Below are 25,033 nucleotides of genomic sequence, written 5' to 3'. Positions count from 1 at the left end.
CGCGCCGGGCGTGGGCGGCCGCACCACGTGACCACCGCCTCTTTTGTCTGCGTGGTGGCCGCCGGGGTTTTGCTGTGGGTGTTGTGGGGGGCTCGCTGGGGGCGGGGGCGGGGGTGCGGGTCAGCGGGATCGACGTGGGGGGAGGTGCTCGCCGACGCCCGGCGCGGTGTGTAGCTCCGGGGGTGTTTGGACGGCCTCGAGGACCCGGAATTCCTTGCTCAGACGTGGTCCTAGGACGGCCGGTCAGTTTATCTAGAAAGCCCCGTAGTGAGGGCCGCCGGGGGGCGGGGGCAGGGAGGGCTGGTCTCTGCGGGCTCTGCACCGCGGGCCCGGAGGTGATCCCCTGTGACCGGCCGCCGGGCCGCCCGGTGACTTTCCTGTGGGGTCGGTGCCCCTCACGCTGTTGCCTGACTGTCCGCACCGCTCTTCCAGCGCGTTACTTTCACATCTAGAGTCCTTATTAAGCAATATGGTGGTTTCCGTGTTGGCGAACCGTCTGGTGTTCTGGACGCACGTTCACAGGCGCGTTACTAAATGTCTAGTTCATCCAGGCCGCCCCCACAAACTACCGCAGACTTGGAAACAACAGCAATTTACTTCTCACAGTTCTTTTGTTTTGGATCGATTTATTTCCGAGCGGAGGGGAGCGGAGGGGCGGGGGAGACTCTTCAAGCTGAGCCCCGAGCCTGGAGTCCCGGGGCGGGGGGGGGGGGGGGGTGGCGCTGTTCCCGGGATCCGAGATCACGACCTGAGCTGCAACCAAGCGTCGGGTGCTGCAGGGGCGGAGTCGCCAGGCGCCCCTTTTCTGGGCGCTCTGAAGGCCGGAAGCGAGATCCCGGCCTGGGTAGGCTTCTGGGATGGCAGGGGCCTGGGCACCTCCCAGCCGGCTCCCTCCTAGGCACCCCCCCACTCCTGAGCGCCAGTGCGCCCCATACTATCTGCTTGGGCGCTAGGGTGTCACCGAGGGACCCTGGGCGGGCGTTCTCGGTCAGACCTGAGATTCATCCTCGCGGCCCCCCGCAGAGTCGCGGCTACGTGGCGGTCCACTATGTGAGCGTGTCATTTATTCATTCTCCAGCTGTTGAACAGCTCTGCCGTCTCTGTTTTTTTGTTTTTTTGGTTTTTTTTGCTATTTCCAACAGTGCTGTTATGAGGAATTGCCTTTTGGTGCTAAAAACTTCTTGGGTCCAATTACCTAGGAGTAGAATTGATGGGTCTTGGGGGTGTTAGTGCTTACCTTCTTATGATACTGCCATCTTTATTCAAAGTGGCTATGCAGTTTACACTTCTGCCCGCATCCGTATTTTCTTCCCTAATGCTTTAGACTTCTGCATTTGGGGCAATGAAATGGGAGTTAAATAGTCTCATCCCAGCTTTCTTGGCACATCCCTGAGGTGAAGCGTCTCGTGTATTTATTGGCCAAGACTTAAGGGATTTCAAGGCAGACGATCAAAAAGGTATGACCACGAGGTGGCAGTCACACACACACACACACACACACACACACACACACACGTTTCTTCTTGCCGGCTCTGACGTATGTGTGCTGAAGTCCCTCACAACTAGACCATGCGGAGACCCTGGGGCATCTAGAAGGAGCGGAGGGCAAGGAAATTCCCAGGTTGCTAGGTGACCTTGCCCTGCAGCCCAGCGGGAAGTCTCTGGGTCAGAAAGCTCTGAAGGGTTTAAATATTTTATTTATTTATTCATGAGAGACAGAGAGAGAGAGAGAGTCAGAAATATAGGCATAAGGAGAAGCAGGCTCCATGCTGGGAGCCCAACGTGGGACTGGATCCCGGGACTCCAGGATCACACCCTGGGCTGAAGGTGGCGCTAAACCACTGAGCCACCCAGGGATCCCTGTGTAAACATCTAAGTGTGGTACTTACTGGCAGGCTTTGAGCTTAGAGGTCCCATTCCGGGTATAGAAATAACCGTGGGGCTGTATACAGAGGCCATCTTTGGCTCACTTATAATAGCCAGTTCATGTCTTTTGCTCTTTTTTTTTTTTTTTAGTGAATTGTACCGAACACTACTTCTTTGTTACTTCTGTGTGTTGCAAGTTTCTTCTCTCATATATGGCTTGTCTTTTCACTTTCTGTTTTGATAAATACACGTTCTTAACTTTCAGTTTATAAATGTTTACTGTCTTTTTTCCAACCTTAATATATATTAATTTACTCTTCTAAAAATATTTAGTTTTGTTTTTGACACTTCAATTCTTACGCTCTCTGGAATTTAGTTTATGGTTTTACTTTTTACAAATGACTCCCCTCGCCCAGGTTTGTTTGTATGTATGTATTTATTTATTTATTTATTTATTTATTTATGATAGTCACAGAGAGAGAGAGAGGTGCAGAGACACAGGCAGAGGGAGAAGCAGGCTCCATGCACCGGGAGCCCGATGTGGGATTCGATCCCGGGTCTCCAGGATCGCGCCCTGGACCAAAGGCAGGCGCCAAACCGCTGCGCCACCCAGGGATCCCCCAGGTTTGTTTTTTAACTTAGCCCCACCTTTCCTAACTGTTGTGCCAACGTGGTAATGTATTAACATTAACATGGCTGTACTTCTAAACTGTCTGTTCTACTGTATGATTTGTGGATATTAATGTCTACACTACACTGTTTAATTACCATAGCCATAGAAAAAGTCTTGATTATTTAGCAGGAAAAATCTTCCTTATTTTTCTTCTGCATCTTCTGCGTGGCTATTCTTGGTCCTATATTTTTCCATGCATGTTTTAGAACAAGCTTCTCTGGTTGCACAGACACATACACAAAACTTGTTGGGATTTTAATTGGCATTGCTTTGAATATACAGATCAGTTTGGGTAGAATTTGCACCTTTATGACTCTGAGTCTTAATTCATAGCTATCTTTTTATTAGGTCTTCATTAATGTCTTTTCAGTAAAGGTTTACTATTTTCTGTGTCCACATTTTGCACAGTTTTTGTTGGGTTTATTCCTAGATACCTTTTAAGTTTTGTTGCTGTTGTGATATCCTTTAAATTTACACTTTGTAATAGTTTGTTGCTAGGGTAGAAATAAATAGGAGTTTTGTAATTTGATATTGTATCTAGCCCCCTTGTTGGATACAACAGTTTGTCATTGATTTCGATAAATTGTCCTTTCTTTCTTTCTTTTTTTTTTTTTTTTTTTGTCCATTCTTTCTAATCATTTGTTTATTGATTCTTTTTGGGTTTTCTATATAAATAATCATATGAAAATAATGTCAGTTCCAGTCATTTTGCTTTTTATTTTCCTTAAAGTATAACACTGGTTAGAACCTCTCCTATAATGTCAATTTTTATTTTCCTTAAAGTATAACACTGGTTAGAACCTCTCCTATAATGTCAATAGAAATGGTGATGCCTTTTTCACATTCTTGATTTGGGCATTCTTTCCTTGATCCTGATTTTTCAAAAGGAAATTTAGAATTATTTTGCAGGCTTTTTTGGTAAGTAAATTTAGAATGATATTTTGGTAGGCTTTTTGTAAATCCCCTTACTCCTAGTTTACTGAAAATTTTTTATTTTGAATGGATATTGAATTTAATCAGTTTGTCTATTGAGATGATCATATTTTTCTCATATTTTAATGTATTAATATGATAAATGACATTTATAGACTTTCTAATATTAAATTATCCTTGCATTTTTAGATTAAACTACATGACCATAGAGTATGACCAATTTTGTATGCTATTGTACTCAGCTTATATGCTGTGTAGGATTTTTGCATTTGTGTTAACGAACAAATGGGCTTGTGATTTTCCTTTTTCATTCTGCCTTCATCTGTGTTGTAAGGCTCAAGGAATAATACAAGGAGTATAACTTTTTAAAGAAATATTTTTTTTTTTTTTTAGAGAAGGAGCACAAGCAGGGGGAGGGGCAGAGGGAGAAACAGACTCCCCACTGAGCAGGGAACCTTACACAGGACTTGATCCTAGGACCCTGAGATCATGACCTGAGCTGAAGGCAGATGCTTAACTGACTGCACCACCCAGGTTCCCCAAGGAGTATTACTTCTATGTATATATCCTCTGGAAGAATTTGAATAAGATTGGAATGCTCTTTCCTTTCAAGTTCCAGTAGAATTTACCTATCAAACTGTCTGGGCTGGGCATTTTCTGTGTGGGAAGATTTTTTTTTTTAATTTATTTTTTTAAGTAAACTGTGCCCAGTGTGGGGCTCAGACTCATGACCTCAAGACCAAGAATTGCACAGTCTACTGACTGAGCCAGCTGAGTGCCCCTGTGGGAAGATTTTAAAATACTGCTTTCATTTCTTTAATACTTATGGGATTGTTTAGATATCTTATTTCTCCTTGAAGTGGTTTAGTAAGTAATAGATTTCTATGAAATTTTCCATCTCATCTAAGATTTAAAATTTATTGACATGTAGTTGTTGGTAGTGTTCTCTTCTTAATCTCTGCTATGTTTGCAGTTATTTCTCCTTTTTCATTTATGATATGCTTGTAGTAGATTGTGTTACTATTCGTTCAATATTTGCTCCCCTTCTTGTAAGAGGACTAGACATTCCCACCTGTTGTCATGTGATTTGAAGTGCCTCTTGTGTGAGGGATGTGTATGCCCACTCAGCTGACAATGACTCTGGTCAAAGTGTCATCATACGCAAGCAGAAACTTTAAAAGATAGCATGTGTGTTTGCCCTAGCTCTCTTGATCTTTCCCTCTTCCATGAAACTAGCACGTCTGTACCTGGGGACCCAGAAGGGAGAGGACATGTGGAGGAAAACCTGATGGTGGATCTGTAGTTGACTTATGCAGCAGGCAAAGAACAAGTGAGATATGGGATTTTTTTTTTAAGATTTTATTTATTTATTTATGAGAGACACAGAGAGAGAGGCAGAGGGAGAAGCAGGCTCCCTGCAGGGAGCCCGATGTGGGATTCAATCCTGGGACCCCAGGATCATGACCTGAGCCAAAGTCAGATGCCCAACCACTGAGCCACCCAGGGATCCCGAGATTTGGGATTTTGTCATTTACCACAGCATATTATAGTGAAAATTGATTGATGAATTATTTATCTATAGCTTCTATTATTTCTTTTCTTAGATACATCATTGCAGATTTATATTATTTTGTTGGACTTTTCACAGAACCAGCTTTCAACTTTCTTGATTTTTCTCTATTTCATTTTTCTATTTCTATTTCATTTCCTTTTTTTTTTTTTTTAGATTTTATTTATTTATTCATGAGAGACACAGAAAGAGAGGCAGAGACATAGGCAGAGAGTCTCTCCATATAGGGAGACTGATGTGGGACTCGATCCTGAGTCTCCAGCGTCACTCTCCAAGCCGAAGGCAGACGCTCAACTGCTGAGCCACCCAGGTGTCCCTCTATTTCATTTTCTATTTCTGTTTCTGCTCTTACAGTTATCATCTCTTTCCTTCCACTTTCTTTGAGTTTATTCTGTTTGTTTTCTGCTTAAGTTTTGTTTCTAGTTCATTAATTTTTAGCCTTTCCTCCTTATAGAAAAAGCATTTAAGGAAATAAGTTTCCTTCAAAGCACTACTTTTCATATCCCACAGGTTTGGTTTTGTGTTCAGTGTGGATGGGGCTTGAATTCATGACCTTGAGATAGAGAGTCGTGTACTCCACTACCTGAGCCAGCTAGGAGCCCCTCCCACAAGTTTTGATAGATACAGTTTTCATTATCATTGTTTCATTATCAAGATGTATTTAAGTTTTTTTTAAGATTTTATTTATTCATGAGACACACACAAACACACACACACACACACACACACACACACAGAGGCAGAGACAGAGGGAGAGGGAGAAGCAGGCTCCATGCAAGGAGCCTGATGTGGGACTCCATCCCAGGTCTCCAGGATCACCACCCTGGGCTGCAGGCGGCGCTAAACCGCTGCGCCACCGGGGCTGCCCTGTATTTAAGTTTTTATTACGGTTTCTTCTTTGACTCATGAGTTATTTAAAAAGCATGTTCATGTTCTTTAATTTCAAAATCTATGGAAATTTTAAATTCTAAGTCTTTGCATTGTGGTCAGAATGTAGTTTCTGTAATACTCTTCTTTGAAATTTGTGGGTTTCTGTCTGCTTGGATCACCAGTCATAGGTAAAGGCATGTTGCAAAATCTCCCACAGTGGTAGATTTGTTGATTTCTCCTTGTAGTTTTTATCAATTTATACTTTGCATATTTTAAATATATTTCGTTAGGTGCCTATATGTTTAGAATTGTGTTATTATGATTTTTGGTTAATTAAATCTTGTCATTACACTGTTATCTCTATTTCTTTAATGCTCTTTATTTTTTTAAAGGTTTTATTTATTTATTTGTGAGAGACACAGAGAGAAGCAGAGACTGAGGCAGAGGGAGAAGCAGGCTCCCTGTGGGGAGGCTGATGTAGGACTCCATCCCAGGACCCTGAGATAACGTCCTGAGGGGAAGGCAGATGCTCAACCACTGAGCCACCCAAATGTTCCTTTAATTCTCTTTATCTTAAGGCTTATATTGTTTCATCTTAACATGGCCAAACCAACTTTCTTTTAGTGAAAATTTGCTCATAATACCATTTTGATCCTGTTGTTTTCAGCCTAAGTTGTTTTGCTTTATTTTAAAGATTTTATTTAATTCATGAGAGACATAGAGAGAGAGGCAGAGACAGGCAGAGGGAGAAGCAGGCTGCATGTAGGGAGCCCGATGTGGGATTCGATCCCGGGCTTCCAGTATCATACCCTGGACTGAAGGTGGTGCTAAACCGCTGAGCCACCCAGGCTGCCCTGATACTTGATATATTTAGTCTTTGATTCTATCTTACTTTTTGATTTCTATTTGTTCCACGTATTTTGTTTCTGGATTTTTTTCTTTCTTGCATTCTTATTTTTGGATTCTTTTTTTTTTTTTTTTTAAGATTGATTTATTTATTTTGGAGAGAACAAGCGAGCTAGCATGGAGTGGGGAGAGCAGAGGCAGAGGGAGAAGTAGAATCTCAAGCAGGTTCCACACTGAGTGCTGAGTGCAGGGATTGTCTCATGACCCTGAGATCATGACTTGAGCTGAAATCAAGAGTGATGCTTAACTGACTGATCCACCCAGGCATACCTAATTGAGTTCTTTTTGAAACTTTTTTCCTATTCTGTGTTTTTCTTTCTAAAGATTCAGAATGATGCTTCTTTTTTTAGTGATTATTCTTTAAATTTATCATGTATTTTAATTTAACAAGGTCTAAAGTTTAAGCAAAAAGTTGACTCTTCTGGACAGTACATGAGCTCCAATGATACTTTAGCTCTTTGCATATCCCTTCTGATTAATACAGACTGTTATCTAATTTTTTGTTTCTGTCTTTTCTAACTCCACGAATTGGCCATTATCATATGTTTGTTTGAGTTCATACACAGAGAAAGAAGTAGAGCCAGTATGCAGATGTGTTTACAAACTAGCTGCCACTTTAGTGCAAGGGTGATAGCTCAGTCTTATGGGGCCATCCTCCAAGAAGCCAGGTAAAATGTCTCAGGAAAGTCTGCTTGGGGGATTATTTTAAAGATATCTTCAATCATTCAATAAACTCTCTTGGGGAAAGAAAAGAGGGATTTTCCTACAGACTCCTGTTGTGAGGGTTCATTCTCCTGCCCTTCTGTGCTTGTTCATGTGTCCTTTGGCATCTAATGATTCAGCAGCAAGGGGTAGCCACAGGGCAGAGGTCCGATGGTGTTGGTGTGGACAGAGGCCCATCAGTATGCACCTGCGTGAAAGTGCTTGGAGTCCTGCATAAGTGGTCCCGGCGTGGTGGCTGGAGCTGAAAATTAAGGGTTCTGGTGAAAGGTGAGGTCAAGAGACCCTGAAGTAGAGCACATGAGAAGAACTAAAGAGGGAAAATGTTCTCAAAGGAAAGAACAGCATTTCAGAGGCACAGATGTGGGAGAAAAAGCACTAGTGCTTTAAGAGATGCTGGAAAAAAAAAAAAAAAAAAAAAAAAAATAAGAGATGCTGGAATAGCAATTTCTCCAAATGAGGATTCTCTTTGTGTGAACTTTTGTAAATGTGTTTTTACTTTTATGAGCGTTTTTTTAAAAGATTTTATTTATTTGAAAGAGAGTGAGAGAGAGTACAATCTGGGGAAGGGAGAAGCAGACTCTCCACTGAGTGGGGAGCCTGATGGGGGGCTTGATCCCAGGACCCCAGGGTCATGACTTGAGCTGAAGGTAGACACTTCACTGACTGAGCCACCCAGGTGCCCCAACTTTTATGAGACTTTTCTGTATTCTGAGGTTGGGTATACATGAGTTTGAACCCCTAGTGTTGGGAATAACTAGAAGTAGAGAAAGCAGGCTGCTGGGAGTGTGTGTGGGCACAGATATTTCTGCTGTGGTGGTTTGGGAGAGACAAAACGAAAGCAAAGCAAAGTCTTTGAAGTGGCCTGTCTCAGCAGCCCTCCAGGAACGTTACTAAATATGTTAGGACATCTAAGAGAGCCAGATCAGAGTGTTCTCTTATTTTCTGATGGGTTCTTTAAGTTATTACTGGCAGAAGAATTTTTCATTTGAGAGGAAGTTTGAGAAATACCTGAGTGCTCTTAAGGGCTTCCTTTTTCAGACTCATTGGGGTAGGTAGAATAAATAAAAATCATGCAGACATGTCTCAAACCACGTTGTATCAGGTCAAGCACAGTTAGAAAGGCTGGGTGAAGTATTTCTAGCATGTCTGTCTGAAAGCATGGAAAGCATGTGTGGGCCAAGATGCTGCAGGAGAGGGGGTCCCATGGAGCAGACCTACACTCGGTCTCGTTTGAGCTCTCTGCCCATTCTAGTGTCGAAGCTGAGAGGATGAGAAGAGCTTCTGGAAATTTCACAAGGGAGATGATACATGGAGCTCAGGGCTCATCAGTGAGAAGGGGTCCCAGGAAACACCCCAGGTTGGACCCAGAAGTAATGATGAACAAAACAGCCTCCTTTCACAAATACTGGAATCTAGCTGGAATCAAACCCAATCTCAGGTTTATTCAGGTGGTTTGCCACTGTCCTCATCCCTCCTATAAACAAGAATAAATTCTCTCTAGGTGAAGACAGTCTAGTACTTCAAATGATCTCTATACTTTTTTTTGTACATGAGGTCTAGCACTTCATGAAAAATAGATCTATAAAACAGGAACTTTTACCAAAACTTTGGAGACCAATTGCATAAGGAGGGAGTCCTTCAGGAGATGCAGATTCTAGAGTTATCACACCCAGACTGTAAGATAACTGTAATTCATATGTTTCAGAAATTAAATTACAAGATGGACAATTTCAGGAGAACCAGAAACTATAATATGAGAACCAATGGAAGCTCTAGAACTGAACAATATCATGATGGACACTAATAATAACAGATGGGTTTAATCATTGGTCTGCATATACAAAATAAAAGAATGCAAATGTAGTAACATTAATAGTCCATAAAGGAGATTTTAATGTCAAGAGCAAAATAGAAAGAAATGAAAAAGGTTACTTCATAATGATAACGAGGTCAGATCATTAAGATAGAAAAATAAAAAATAAATAAATAAATAAAAGAAGATAGAACAATATATAATTAGCAAATATCTAAGAACAAAGTGTCAGAATATATAAAGCAAAAACAGTGGACTGACTACAGTGAGAGAGAAGTTGTCCATTATAGTTGGAAGCTCCAACATAGCTCTGCCATTCACCAGAAGGCAAGGCCTAGTAGGTGGATGTCCTGCAACAGCTGCAGGACACACGTACTTTCAAGTGCTGAAACATTCACCAGAGTTGGCTACATGTTCGACCATAAAGCAATTCAGCAATTGTTGAATGACTGGGATCAAACAGAACATCCCCTGGCTGCAGTGGGATTAGTTTAGAAATGAGTAACACACAAGAACTGAAATACCCCAAATGTTTAGAAATCAAGCAACACCTGAACACCTGATGGAGTGATCCAGTCACAATGGAGATGAACACATTTTTTTTTTTTTTTTTTATGATAGTCACACAGAGAGAGAGAGAGAGAGGCAGAGATACAGGCAGAGGGAGAAGTAGGCTCCATGCACCGGGAGCCCGACATGGGATTCGATCCTGGGTCTCCAGGATCGCGCCCTGGGCCAAAGGCAGGCGCCAAACCACTGCGCCACCCAGGGATCCCTGAACACATATTTTGAACGAAATCTATTGAAAATACCTAAGCTTATATGATGCAGAAAAAGCTGTGCTTGCTTAGAGGGAAATTTATAGCCTTACAATCGATCATTTATCAATGAAATATAGACTGTCTACCATATATTGGGTATATACCACAATATACAAAATAGGAAAAAAGAAAGGCGGGACGCCTGGGTGGCAGGCTCAACAGTTGAGTATCTGCCTTCAGGGTGTGATCTTGAGGTCCTGGGATCGAGTCCCACATTAGGTTCTTTGTGTGGAGCCTGCTTCTCCCTCTGCCTGTGTCTGCTTCTCTCTCTCATGAATAAATAAATAAAATCTTTTTTAAAAAAAGGAAAAAAAAAGCTGAAAATTAGTGATATAAGTATCCATCTCAGGGAGTTAGAAACAGAGCAACAAACTAAACACAGAAGGTAGAAGGAAGGAGATAATACAAAGTACGATGAAGCAGAACACAAGTTCACAACAGATTCAGTAAAGGTACAAGTTGGTTCTTTGAAATAACTGATAAAATAGAAAAAGCCCTGGTCAGACATCAAGCACGGAAGAGCGGAGGCACAAATAGCCAGCGCAGAAAATGGAACAGAGCTGTGAGTTTTCAAAAGGTCCCAAGAGATCTAACGTGCATCTAAGGCAGAGGACCTCAGTTATGGGGTGATCTGCAGAACCCCTTGTGTTGGCATCTTTGGATTCCTGTCTCTCTTGAGCTCTCCAGATTCCGTCGGCAAAGAATCTTCCAGTTTCCTTCCCAGAGGTGTCAACCTGGTTGATAGCTTTCTGGAAACTAAGCAGAAGAGGGCTGGGGGTGGGGGTGGGGTATCTTACTATTCAAAAAAGAAGCCCTCACTTTGTCCTTCTGTCCTCCTACCAGAAGTGCTCACCCTCTGGTGGACCTGGTGACCCCAAGACACCAAAGCCCCGGTAGGAAGGGAGCACACTGCGGCTCCATCAGGATCTCATTTAGCCCCACTCTTACCCTCTCCCACAGCGGCACCCCCACCCTGGGCCCTGGCTGCCGAGTTTGGGGGGATGGTGCACATCTGCCTCCTCACATGTATTTTCTCCACATCTGTCTCACCTTTCAACTTTGCCATTCTGTCATTCATCGCCTAGACGTTTTTAATTACAACGAGGTCACATCTGTCAAAATCTGGTGTTTCCTGTTTAGCTGGTCCATCTCAGTCTGTCCTCCCTGCCCCCGCCCATTGCAAGGGTCACACTCACCTGTCATTGACGACCACAAACTAAGTCTCCACAGATTACATTTTTCAGACTCTGGGAGGTTCCAGGGATGCTGAGACCTCACCTCTCTCACTGCTGCTCTCTCTACCCTTCAGGGCGGATGTGACCCACCATTCCTTCCTACATCCTGAATCCTTCATCCTTTCAAAGTGCTCACCACAAATGGTACTACACATGTCGTCCTACCATGTTCCTTTGCTTTACTTAACCCATGTTTCCTTATAGCTCCACACCACTTTTAGAAATATAAAGGACATTCATTGCATTTTGTTGTTTGTGAAAATAACATACGGTCTTACCTGAAAATTTATCCTATACAGAAAAACAGAAACGTAATTTACTTCTACTTCTACCACTCAGAGAGATGCTTTGGAAGTAGGGAATCCAATTTCTGCTTTGGCGTGTCCCATGTGCCCTGAGGTCTCTTCTCACAGCAGACCCCCCTTTCTGGGAGGAATGTGTCTGAGGAGGTGAGACTGGGCTGCTGCCTGCAGCGGAGCAGAGGGGTTAGGGGAGAGGAAGCACTTCCTCCTGAGTGCTATCATCCCCATCCCGATCCCAATCCTGGGGGTTGTGTGAGGCTGAGGAGAGGCCTTACACAGGCTATCTAGGCGAGGGGCGAGTGAGCCCAGCGGGAAGAGATGAAGGTGAGCCTGACCTGTCCTCGAGCCTCACCTTGTACCAGCATTCTATTGGCCTTCATTTGAATTTGACAGAAACAAAACAAAATTGAAAGTGGAAGAAATACTGACCTTGATTGAGATAAAGCCTTCTTTGAAACATAATTTCTAAAAGATCCTTTAAAGTTAAAGAAGACATACAATGAAAACATTTCAAGGTGGAGGTAAGTGTGCTTTGTGGTTTAATGTGAAGTGTGTCAATGAACAGAAGGTCATGTTTCCAGAACAGTTTAACCAATTGTCTCAAAAACTAAGCCATCTTTGAGGTCTAAGCAGTCAAGTAACCAAACGTATTCCTTCACATTTTTGTTTTAAAGCAGAACAAACATTTTTGAAATGTAAAAATGTAAGCGCTAGGCCTGCCTTTAGGGTCACTCTAAGTTACTAGGGGAGAAATTCATGAGGAGACGGAGCTCTAAGCAGAATATTTTTTTATGTAAAAAAAAAAAAGTAATCCCAAACAGGAGAAGTCATGGCAGCGTTGGGCTGAAAGATTCAAACTGCACTTGCTCACTGCACACAGTACCTTCTTGGTGTTAGGAGGCTCTCCTGTCCTCAGCCACTGTAGATTAAAGCCAGTTTTTTTTTTTTTTTTTAAGATTGTATTTATTTATTCATGAGAGACAGGCAGAGACACAAGCAGAGGAAGAAGCAGGCTCCATGCAGGGATGTGGGACTCAATCCGGGAACTTCAGGACCACGCCCTGAGCCAAAGACAGACACTCAACCTTTGAGCCACGCAGGTGTTCCCCTAAAGCCAGTTCTTTTTTTTAAAGATTTTATATATATATAAAGAGAGAGAGAGGCAGAGGGAGAAGCAGGCCCCATGCAGGGAGCCTGATGTGGGACTCAATCCCAGGTCTCCAGGATCACACCCCGGGCTGCAGGTGGCGCTAAACTGCTGCGCCACCGGGGCTGCCCAAAGCCAGATTACGTTCTCTGTATCCAATTTTTTCAATGTGCCCCAATGGTTATGAAACACAATTCTTCTTAGAGTCTTCAGAATCTTTGGAGGAACATGTAAGCGAATTTAGCTGCTGGCACCAAAATATTCCCCAGTGCACTTCCTTCCAGGAGGAACCATTTTGTGTATCTTCTGTTGGAAGACATGTAGTTATCACAATGAAGAGCCCATCTTAAGTCTAATAGCATAGTTAATACAAGTAAAACATGTTTTACAGAGCTCTCCTCCCAGCCCAAGGATGCAGGATGCTTCCCAATGGAAGTGTGACCTGTTTAGGGTTCCATCGGTTTTTTTTTATTTATTTATTTATTTATTTATTTATTTATTTATTTATTTATTTATTTAGTTCCATCAGCTTTGAAGGATTGTCCCCAAATGGGCAGTCATGTGTGGCTTCAGGGAGGCCCGTGCTCAGCAGTTGTTATCAGCCCACAATGCCAGGTGAGGAAGTATTCACACTTGTGTCCCTTGGGCCGAGTCAGCTATGCTGAGCATCCTTTTCACCATAAGCTTCCCTATGGCTCTATAATAAATGGAGTAGAACATGTCACTGGGTGAGTATAAAAATTGTGGTTATATCTGTCCTTGTTTATTTCTTGTTCTCCACCCCAGCAAATATTTATGTTCTGTTTCCCAACTGGCCAGTTCCCTTGGATAACTGAGAAGAGATTTCTGTAGACAGGCAAAGGTGAAGGGCAGTGTGCTGGTGTCGAGGGTCTGATGGGTGCCCCTGGGGACCCTCCAAGGCCACATCCTTAAATTGCCAGGGTCTCGGTATCCGCACCGCTATAACTACTATAATAATATCCTTTGTGCTCACCTCATAGAGTTGTTGGGAGGAGTGCATAAAATAATAGGAAAGGCCTTTGGGAGTGAAAGGGGCCAGACAGAACTGTTGCCTGTCACCCATGAGCATCTGAGCTGTTTATGAAATGTTCCTTCGTTCATTCTAACTTTTGCTCCTAATCACCAAAATCCCCCAATCTAAGACTTAACCACTTCCTGCGGGTTCAATAGTGAGTTCCTTACTCAGCCCCTGGGAACACCACCACTGCTACTGCTGCCACCAACGTACAAATCCAGTTCATGGGACATGAAAATATGCAGTGTCAGACATCTAGGGATGATGTTTCCCTATGGACTTGGACGTGGGGGTGAGCCACAGGCCTCCCTCCTCACCTGCTGCTTCTGGTCATTGCATTTCGACAGGCAGCATGCGGCGTACTAGAGGGGGAGTTGTCCTGCTGCCTTGTGGTGCTGCAGTTTTCCTCACTGCAGGTTTGGTCAGGGCTCCCCTTCTGCCCACACTGCAGCTTCAGTGGGAGGTGATATTGCTGTCTTCGAGGACAAGCCAGGGAACCACTCCGTTTCCTATTTGGCCACTGGCCTGCCACCCTGGGGAGTACAGTTTTCTGGTTAAACACTGGCTTCCCAAAGTGGCTGGGCATGTGGCCACTTTGCTCATAGTCACCTTTAATCCATCCCCTTGGGATAGGGATTGAGGCTTTGAGATACCATGTAATAATTGCAAAGCAATATGTCATATACAGGAATAGACAAATGTAAGCTCTCTATGAAGAAAATTGAACAATGTGATCGAACGATCATTTTTCAAAAAAGGATGAAACGTGTTCATGGATAGGGCAACCCCATCACGTCAGTTGCAATTCCAACAAAATCCCCTTCTTCCTCTCACTGGTCCTGCTGTGACTCCAAACACAAGCCCCCAGCTCTGCCAACTTCTCTTTCATCCACCACTCTCACTGATTTAAATGTGTTTCAGGCTCCCACTTCCCTCCCAAATTACCAAAACTCCTCTTCACTGTTGCATCTCTGCACCCCATCTTCCCACAGCGTGGCCATATGACTTCCCGAGCCCTTGTGTGGACACGCACCCTGCTCGTGACTGTCCAGTGGTCTAGCATCATCCTCAGGATAGAGCCCAGACTGCACAGTGAGACCCCCAGGTGCCTCCCCCTCCTGCTCCACTTACCCCGACAGACAGCTCTGTGGCCCTAGCTCCTTATGCCGGGTTCACTTCTTCCTGCCCGCCTCACCCCTTCCTTCCTCCTTCCCTCTATCACCCCGTGAGCTCCTGCTGACTATTCACAACTGAACTACTCTGATCCATCCAGGAAGTTCTCCTCTGTCTGCCACATGGGGATGATTATCCCTCTAGTATATGGATTTGGTATCTGTCTGGAGGCAGGTAGGGTTATCACATATCCTAGTTTGTGCCTATGTCTGGTTGGTGGCCAACAAATGTGGAGACCAGTTGCAGCCCTGCGTAGTTTAATAGGATTAACCAGAGGGATGCCTGGGTGGCTCCATGTTTGAGCATCTGCCTTCTGCTCAACCACGTCGGTCGCGACCCCAAGGTCCTGGGATCGAGTCCTACATCGGGTTCCCCTCAGGGACCCTGCTTCTCCCTCTGCCTGTGTCTCTGTCTCTCTCTCTCTCTCTGTCTCATGAATAAATAAATAATCTTTAAAAAAATAATAGGATTAACCACCAAAACTGCATTAATGTGACTTGAACTCCAGGAAGTCGTGCCCAGGAAGATGAAGTAGCAAATAGCTTCGTTGCGTGTTTCAGGCACTTAGAGAATCTATGCATCTGAATGTGGACTGCCCAGCAGGTCCTCTTAGGGTCAGGGCACCTCTCACAGCTCAGATTACTCAACAGCTTGTTGGAGGCCTGTTAACATCTTGAGGTTCCCTTCCAACACCAGCATTCCTCTGCTTACCAACCCTGACTGTGAGGTCACGATTCTGGTCAATCCTGATCATTCTGGAAACCAGCCTCCGAACCTTGACTAGCACCCATGGCTGCCCTCCTAAGACACTACTGGGGAAGCAGTTTGTTGGAACACGAGTCACCCTTCCCACATCAGGCAACATCATTTTGATGATCTCTTTGAAGAATCAGTAGTCGACACCCCTTTTCACTCTGAAAACAATCCCAGTTTGGGTGATAAATTAAATGATTCCCATTATAAATATTGTTATATTTATAATACATATAATATTTATTATATTATATATAATATTTATTGTTCTCATTTAATCTTTATAATAACCTCACAGAGGAGATATTACTATGCTGTGCTTGTACAGATACAAGCATGAAGACCAAAGTTCAGGAACCGATCCAAGATCCTATAAGTACTGTAAGAGACTGGGTTACAACCCAAGGAATCTAACTCCAGAACTGGTGTTCTTTTTTTTAAAAAAGTAGTTTTCCTTTTTATTTTAAAATCACAAATGTACAGAGAAGTTAAAAGTACAAAGCCCTCCTCCCCAACATTGCAGGGTATGTTGTCACTCTGATGCCCCATTCCCTCCAAAACATCAGCATTTGCCAGGACGTTCTGCACAACTGCTACATGGCTGTGCAGGTTGGGAGGTTGACGCTGACAAAGACCCACTGTCTGAGTGTCAGATCTTTCCCATTTTGCTGGTTATCCTGGTCACTGCTACCGTGATCTGCAGAGCTGGAGTCCGGGTCAGATCAGATCTCACGACTTTCCTCAGGCTTCCCTTGCCTGTGGTGACCTTGACCTGTTTGGAGATTCCTGGGTACTTTGTGCAACAAGCCTCCCGGCATGTTTGTCTGCCATTTGTGTAGATGCGGGGTGGCAAGGTGGTGCTGCACCCCCAGGGCTCCCTGTCTCAGGGGACAAGTTTCAGATTCATTCTTTATGATAATGGGTGCTTCCCTCACCTGACTCAGGTGGTGTCTGCCGGGCCATTTCCCTGTAAAGCCATTCTTTTCCTGTTTGTAATATTTCATGGGGCAGTGTTTCATTTGATTTTGGATTATTGTTGTTTTGACTTTCTTCCTACCGCACCCCCAGCTTTCCTTAAGTATAATTGGCAAAAAGAAAGTGTGTGTATTTAAGCCACTTGTGTGATGTAATTTGGTACAGGATATATGTTGATGCAGGAACACTGTGTGAGGTGGTTGCCACGATCCATCACCTCCCACTGTTACTGCTCCAGGAGTGGGGCACAGTCAGGTCAGGGCTGCTCTCAACACACAGAAGCCATATAACACTGCCTTAATTATCCTGGAATTCAAGAAAAAGAAAAAAAAACAAAAAAACAAAAAAAACCCCTGAGCTACTCTCAGATTTTGAGTACATAATACGGGGTTACTAAGTATGGTCACTGTGCTCCACATCACCTTCCAGAATGTACTTGTCCCACGGAACTGAGCCCTTGTGGCACCTGGCCCATCCTTTCAGGGTTGTTGCACTCAGCTGCTCGTCCTCCACACATCCTGAATGGTCACAAATGACTCCCGGCTGGAGAAAGGCCCAGGGCCTGTCCACACCATGTCTCTTTACCCGGCCAATCCTTAGCCTGTTTGCACATCTTGGGTATGGTGGACGTGGGAGGGCACACGTGTCATCAAGATATGGATGCTTCCATTGGACACGTACTCAGGAATGGGAGCAAGGTCATGGGGTAGGTCTCATCTTCATTTTTTGAGGAACTTCCATATTGTTTACTACACCAGTTTGCATTCTGTGGAGCAGTATGCAAACATTCCTTCCTCAAACATTCCATTCATTTATTTACTTACATAGCTTAGATTCATGTTTCCTATTTTATTCAATGGGTTGTAATTTGCTACTTCATTATTTATTTTGATGTACTGATTTTTCTAGTTTTGGCCTCGTATTCAAGATGCCTTCAAATTCTCCTGACACTCTCTTGTTCTTGCACACATTTTGTTGCTTTGGTGGAGAGAGAAGTATCTTTTACTTATCTGAAAGACTGAATTAGGTATATGTGCAACTTAAGTTTATTTATTTATTTTTTAAGACTTTATTTATTCATGAGAGACACAGAGAGAGGCAGAGACATAGGCAGAGGGAGAAGCAGGCTCTATGCTGGGAGCCCGATGTGGGACTCGATCCCAGGACTCCAAGAACACGACCTGAGCTGAAGGCAGATGCTCAACTGCTGAGCCACCCAGGTGTCCCATGTGCAACTTAAGTTAACTGCATTCACTCAAAGGGTGGAATTTTGTGTTAAAATGAAGTATCCACAGAGTAATTGAACAGATACAGACGAGGGCACCAATTTATCAATGGAGTGCTTGCCAAGTGTCTTACATCAGGAGAAATGAATTGGTTCCATGCTTTTCTCCATCAGGAGACTGTAATTAAAAATTGAAGGTTTGAATAGCATTTTTTGTCACTCTTATTTTTTAGTTTATTTCAAAAAAAATCTGTGTATTTGTTGTTCTGTGAAATTTTATTGATAGTTCTGCAAATTCTCTGCTGCCCTAAGGGAACACATTGCATAAGTGAGCAGTTTCTCCAGGCTCTTTATGGTGAGCATCTCCCCTGCTTGGCTCCTGCACCCAGTACATAAGCGATTTGCTTGCAGGCTTGTCTCATCCATGAGCCTTTGGCCAGTTCCCAGGGCAGGGGCTCTGATGTGCACACCCCTGTAGCTGCCTGGACCCAGTCTGCGGCCTGGCCCAGCAGTGCTGGTTGTGTGGCCAGGTGGTCATGGCTCTGTCTCGCTTCTGCCCACAGGATGGCAGCATCTAGTCAAGGCTTCAGCCCCATCAGTGGCCTGGCTATTTGGGAATCTGAAATTACCTGGTTTCTCCCTGAAATGAAGAGAGTACTGAAGTACTTTTCCTGTAAGGAAACCCTCCATAAAATAACACACATTGTTACCTGTCCATACTCTCTTCCACCTGCTTCCAGGAAGATGACCTCTTTCGGGTGAGTTAGGTGGTGGTTTTGGGCTTGGCATCCATTCTGGAGTGACTCTCTGGGGCTAGAGTTTGTAGTAGCTAAAACTGAGCTAGCAGGCTGAAATCACTAGCTCATTTCATGCACAAGTCATTAGGTGCAAAGAATTGTTATTTAAAGAGGTATGAAGATACCAACTATGGAGCACTTGCTATATGTTGTGTGCTTTGAACCAGGGGCTGTCGTGTGTGAGTGATTGGGCATCCCGGTCACCCGGAGGACTGGTTCATCTCATGCTACTGGCCCATCCCCACGGCTTCTGAGCTGAAGGTGTGGTAGGATGGGGCCTGAGAATTTGCATTTTGTCAAGTTCCCAGGTGCCCCTGACGCTGTTTTAAGCAGCCCTTTGACATAGGCATTACTGTCTGTTTTGCAGACAAGCAAACAGGCACAGAAGCTTAGCTACTGGCCCTAACCCGGGAAGGGGGACCTGACGCGAAGACTCTGTTCAGCTCCACCCCAAGCCCTGGCTATGTCCACTGCACCATTCTCTAGGGAAAAGGGAATAAATCTGTACTTGGGGGATTTTTGGAATCCTATGGCTCCAAAAATATGGTAACAATGCCCCCATTCCAGTGATGCATTTAATTTTTAAGAGTTTAGCCACAGCAGTCAATCTTTGTGATTCCTCATGCTCAAGGGATGAAGGAGGCTGTTGAAGCAGAATAGGCAGATGCGCTTGTGCATGAAGGGACATGATGCTTTGCACTAACTCATTTAAAATTAAAATGTCTTTGGAAACAAAATATCGATGTTATAGGTATTTTAATCACCAAACTCCAACTTTGAAACTAGAATAGGACATGAAAAAAAGGCACAAGTAAGTAATTATAAAATCTATTAGCTTGCCATGGAGAGAGAAGACACAGTTTGTCCATGGAAATAAATAAGAAAAGAAAAGCTGGTCAGCTTTCTCTAGGAGTGAATCAGCAAATCCACGACTCAGCTCCAGGCTCTGGCAGTTGAGTCTTGGGTGTGTCCGCCCATGGTTTACGAGAACCTGTTCTGTATTTATTAGGCACAATGGTCTCTAACCCGCCCTCTCCTCCCCACCATCCGGTTTAATTAGGTTTAAAAAATTAAATCTGACCTCTCAGAGGCAGGGATGGGTTTTATTCTAAATGTGAAGAGGGCTGGGACACAGAGGAAAAGGAAGGAGAGAGATGCTCTTGGCTAGGTTTCCAGCCTGGCCTCCTCCCTTTGGCCAGGCTCCTGCTTGGCCTGTTTCTTCTCTGCAGTAGGGTCTCACCTGTCTGGTCCAAATCCAACAGGCTTGCTCACCCTGGGCTTTAAAATGCAGCCAAAGAGGCCTTCCTAATGGTTTGTGGAGGGGCAGAGGTGGGGCCTCTGGGGACTTTTACATTTAGAGAGGATACCATCGTGCCGCCCAGCCCCAGGTGAGGGTCACCTGCTCCCTCAGATAGCTGTCTCTACAGAGAAACTTGGTTATTACAACCTGTGTGTTCTGCGCTTCCAGAGCCTGCCCCAAGTCTGAGGGCTTCTGAATGTTCCTTGCAAAGAGTCACAGTGAAGCACACAGCACAGAGCAGTCCCCCAAGGAGCAGTGTCACAGGGATGACGAAAAGCATCTCCCACTGCAGCTCACCCGGGGCCACAGGTCTGGGGCTGGGCCTCAGGCCTTCGCCCTTACGCACTGCACTTCCCAGGGACTATGAGCTCACAGGGAAACACGGAGGCTTTGGAGAAAAGACGCCATAAAGGAAGACTGTCAACTGAGGAGCTCCTCATAACAGACAAAGCAAAAATAACGTATGAAAGTATTCTTCTGTCTGGAGGTTGGGAGCCATGGCTTCATGGGCTGCGACAATGGGGTGTGATCCTGACTCCTGGTTTTCCTTTCCGATCAGCTGAGCTCCCCCTCTGGTCTGCCAGTCCTCAGGAGCTCGGAGCTCAGGGGCTCTGCTGGGTGAGGCCAGGGACTCCGAGCTCCTTCCAGGTTTCCCCCGCAAGGTGAGAGAGCTGCAGTTCTATCACTTCCAAGTACTGGGGGATGGTTCTTCTTCAATAAATTCCGTTTGTGCTGCTGTTGCCTTGACCATTTGCCTCCCCAGACTCCCCTGGGTGAGCAAAGACTCCAGGAGTCCCCCACCTGCCTCCTCTATTGGACACGTCTGCCTTAAAAAAAAAAAAAAAAAAAAAAAGCCAGGGGCACCTGAGTGGCTTGGTTGGTGAAGCACTGGCCTTCAGCTGAGGTCATGATCTCCGGGTCCTGGGATCCAGTCCTGTGTCAGGCTCCCTGCTCAGTGGAGAGTCTGCCTCCAGACTCTGCCCCTCCCCCTGAGCTTGTGCTCTCTCTCTCTAAAATAAATAAATCAATCTTTAGGAATAAAAAAGAATTACCATACGACCCAGTAACTTCACTTCTGGATATTTACCCAAAGGAAACAAAAATATTACCTGGAAAAGATATTTGCACCCTTGTGTTCACTGCAGCATTACTTATCACAGCCAAGACTTTGAAATAACCCAGGTGTCCACTGGTGGAAGACTGGATAAAGAAAATTCTAGACACAATGGAATGTTGTTCAGACATCGAAAAGAAGGAAGTCCTACCCCTACCATTTGCGACCACGTGGTTAGATCCTGAGGCCACCACACTCGGTGAAGGAAGTCAGGGAAAGGCAAATACCCCATGGTCTCACATATGGAATTGAAACAAAAACCAAGCCAAACCCCAAACTACCAAGCTCAGAGATACAGAGAACAGATTGGTGGTGGCAGAGGTATGGTTTGGGGGTGAGTGGGATGGGTCAAGACAGTCAAAGGAAACCCATCCTCAGGAAGTAAGCCAGCCCTGGGCACGTGAGGGCCAGCATGGGGGCCATGGCTGGTGGCAGCTCTTTCAGATGTGAGAGTCACGGAGAGAGCCGATCTGGAAAGTTCGCATCTCAAGAAACAAAATTGTAACAACATGGGGTAATGGGTGTTGAGTAGACTTGTGTCTATTTCACATTGTACACAAATACTGAATTACTATGCTGAACACCTCAAACTGATATGTTGTATGTCAATTATACCTTCATAAAAATTAATTAAAGGAGGAGGGGCAAGATGGCAGAAGAGTAGGGTCCCCAAGTCACCTGTCTTCACCAAATTACCTAGAAAACCTTCAAATTACCCTGAAAATCTATGAATTCGGCCTGAGATTTAAAGAGAGAACAGCTGGAACGCTACAGTGAGAAGAGTTCGCGCATCTATCAAGGTAGGAAGACGGGGAAAAAGAAATAAAGAAACAAAAGGCCTCCAAGGGGGAGGGGCCCCGCGAGGAGCCGGGCTGAGGCCGGGGCGAGTGTCCCCAGGACAGGAGAGCCCCGTCCCGGAGGAGCAGGAGCTGCACCGACCTTCCCGGGCGGAAAGGGGCTCGCAGGGAGTTGGAGCAGGACCCAGGAGGGCGGGGATGCCCTCGGGCTCCCTGGGACACTAACAGACACCTGCGCCCCGGGACAGTGCGCCGAGCTCCCTAAGGGCTGCAGCGCGCATGGCGGGACCGGAGCAGCTCGGCGGAATCGGGCGAAGGAAGAGGCTCCGTGCGGAGGGGGCTGCGCGGTTCCAGGAGCAGCTCGGAGGGGCTCGGGCGGAGGGGGCTCGCGGCCGGGAGCGCGAATCCAACAGCGCAGGCCCCGGAGCACAGGGCGCCGGGACACAGCCCAGGATCCGGCCTCCCCCGGGACAGGCAGAGGCCGGGAGGGCCCAGGACAGCAAGGACGCTCCTGCCCCGAGCTGAGCAGATCAGCGGCCCCGCCCTGGAGCCTCCAGGCCCTGCAGACGGAGACCTCCGGAGTTCCTGCCGGAGCTGAATCCAGGGCTGCAGAGCTGGCCCCGCCACTGGGGCTGTTGCTCCTGGGGCCTCACAGGGTAAACAACCCCCACTGAGCCCTGCACCAGGCAGGGGCACAGCAGCTCCCCCAACTGCTAACACCTGAAAATCAGCACAACAGGCCCCTCCCCCAGAAGACCAGCTAGACGGACAATTTCCAGGGGAAGCCAAGGGACTTAAAGTACACAGAATCAGAAGATACTCCCCCGTGGTTCTTTTTTTCTTTCTTTCTTTCTTCTTCTTCTTCTTCTTTTTTTTTTTTTTTTTTTGTTGTTTTGTTTTGCTTTTTGATTTGTTTCCTTCCCCCACCCCCTTTTTTTCCTTTCTTTCTTTTTCTCTTTTTCTTCTTTCTTTTCGTTTTTTTCTTCCTTTTTTTTCCTCTTTCTCTTTTCTTTCCTTCTTTCTCTCCTCTCTTTTTCTCCTTTTCCCAATACAACTTGCTTTTGGCCACTCAGCACTGAGCAAAATGACTAGAAGGAAAACCTCACCTCAAAAGAAAGAATCAGAAACAGTCCTCTCTCCCACAGAGTTACAAAATCTGGATTACAATTCAATGTCAGAAAGCCAATTCAGAAGCACTGTTATACAGCTACTGGTGGCTCTAGAAAAAAGCATAAAGGACTCAAGAGACTTCATAACTGCAGAATTTAGAGCTAATCAGGCAGAAATTAAAAATCAATTGAATGAGATGCAATCCAAACTAGAAGTCCTAACGACGAGGGTTAACGAGGTGGAAGAAGGAGTGAGTGACATAGAAGACAAGTTGATAGCAAAGAGGGAAACTGAGGAAAAAAGAGACAAACAATTAAAAGACCATGAAGATAGATTAAGGGAAATAAACAACAGCCTGAGGAAGAAAAACTTACATTTAATTGGTGTTCCCGAGGGCGCCGAAAGGGACAGAAGGCCAGAATATGTATTTGAACAAATTCTAGCTGAAAACTTTCCTAATCTGGGAAGGGAAACAGGCATTCAGATCCAGGAAATAGAGAGATCCCCCCCCCTAAAATCAATAAAAACCGTTCAACACCTTGACATTTAATAGTGAAGCTTGCAAATTCCAAGGATAAAGAGAAGATCCTTAAAGCAGCAAGAGACAAGAAATCCCTGACTTTTATGGGGAGGAGTATTAGGGTAACAGCAGACCTCTCCACAGAGACCTGGCAGGCCAGAAAGGGCTGGCAGGATATATTCAGGGTCCTAAATGAGAAGAACATGCAACCAAGAATACTTTATCCAGCAAGGCTCTCATTCAAAATGGAAGGAGAGATAAAGAGCTTCCAAGACAGGCAGCAACTGAAAGAATATGTGACCTCCAAACCAGCTCTGCAAGAAATTTTAAGGGGGACTCTTAAAATTCCCCTTTAAGAAGAAGTTCAGCGGAACAATCCACAAAAACAAGGACTGAATAGATATCATGATGACACTAAACTCATATCTCTCAATAGTAACTCTGAATGTGAACGGGCTTAATGACCCCATCAAAAGGCACAGGGTTTCAGACTGGATAAAAAAGCAGGACCCATCTATTTGCTGTCTACAAGAGACTCATTTTAGACAGAAGGACACCTACAGCCTGAAAATAAAAGGTTGGAGAACCATTTACCATTCGAATGGCCCTCAAAAGAAAGCAGGGGTAGCCATCCTTATATCAGATAAACTAAAATTTACCCCGAAGACTGTAGTGAGAGATGAAGAGGGACACTATCTCATACTTAAAGGATCTATCCAACAAGAGGACTTAACAATCCTCAATATATATGCCCCGAATGTGGGAGCTGCCAAATATATAAATCAATTATTAACCAAAGTGAAGAAATACTTAGATAATAATACACTTATACTTGGTGACTTCAATCTAGCTCTTTCTATACTCGATAGGTCTTCTAAGCACAACATCTCCAAAGAAACGAGAGCTTTAAATGATACACTGGACCAGGTGGATTTCACAGATATCTACAGAACTTTACATCCAAACTCAACTGAATACACATTCTTCTCAAGTGCACATGGAACTTTCTCCAGAATAGACCACATACTGGGTCACAAATCGGGTCTGAACCAATACCAAAAGATTGGGATCGTCCCCTGCATATTCTCAGACCATAATGCCTTGAAATTAGAACTAAATCACAACAAGAAGTTTGGAAGGACCTCAAATACGTGGAGGTTAAGGACCATCCTGCTAAAAGATGAAAGGGTCAACCAGGAAATTAAGGAAGAATTGAAAAGATTCGTGGAAACTAATGAGAATGAAGATACAACCGTTCAAAATCTTTGGGATGCAGCAAAAGCAGTCCTAAAGGGGAAATACATCGCAATACAAGCATCCACTCAAAAACTGGAAAGAACTCAAATACAAAAGCTAACCTTACACATAAAGGAG

The 25,033-nt window shown here is 44.7% G+C and overlaps 1 long non-coding RNA gene across 1 annotated transcript; it reads left to right on the top strand.

Annotated features, from left to right (window-relative positions):
- The first annotated feature begins 134 nt into the window (after positions 1 to 134).
- On the top strand, positions 135 to 20,965 carry LOC111096738. Its single transcript, XR_005362384.1, has 5 exons — positions 135 to 242; positions 12,106 to 12,233; positions 13,380 to 13,474; positions 18,585 to 18,779; positions 20,287 to 20,965. It is a non-coding gene; the product is annotated as an uncharacterized LOC111096738 (long non-coding RNA).
- Positions 20,966 to 25,033: the final 4,068 nt, after the last annotated feature.

The sequence above is a fragment of the Canis lupus genome, chromosome 7 (genome assembly GCF_011100685.1).
Source record: "Canis lupus familiaris isolate Mischka breed German Shepherd chromosome 7, alternate assembly UU_Cfam_GSD_1.0, whole genome shotgun sequence".
NCBI lineage: Eukaryota > Metazoa > Chordata > Mammalia > Carnivora > Canidae > Canis > Canis lupus.
Note: the sequence above shows the minus strand (reverse complement) of the source record. Positions and strands in the feature narration are given on the sequence as shown.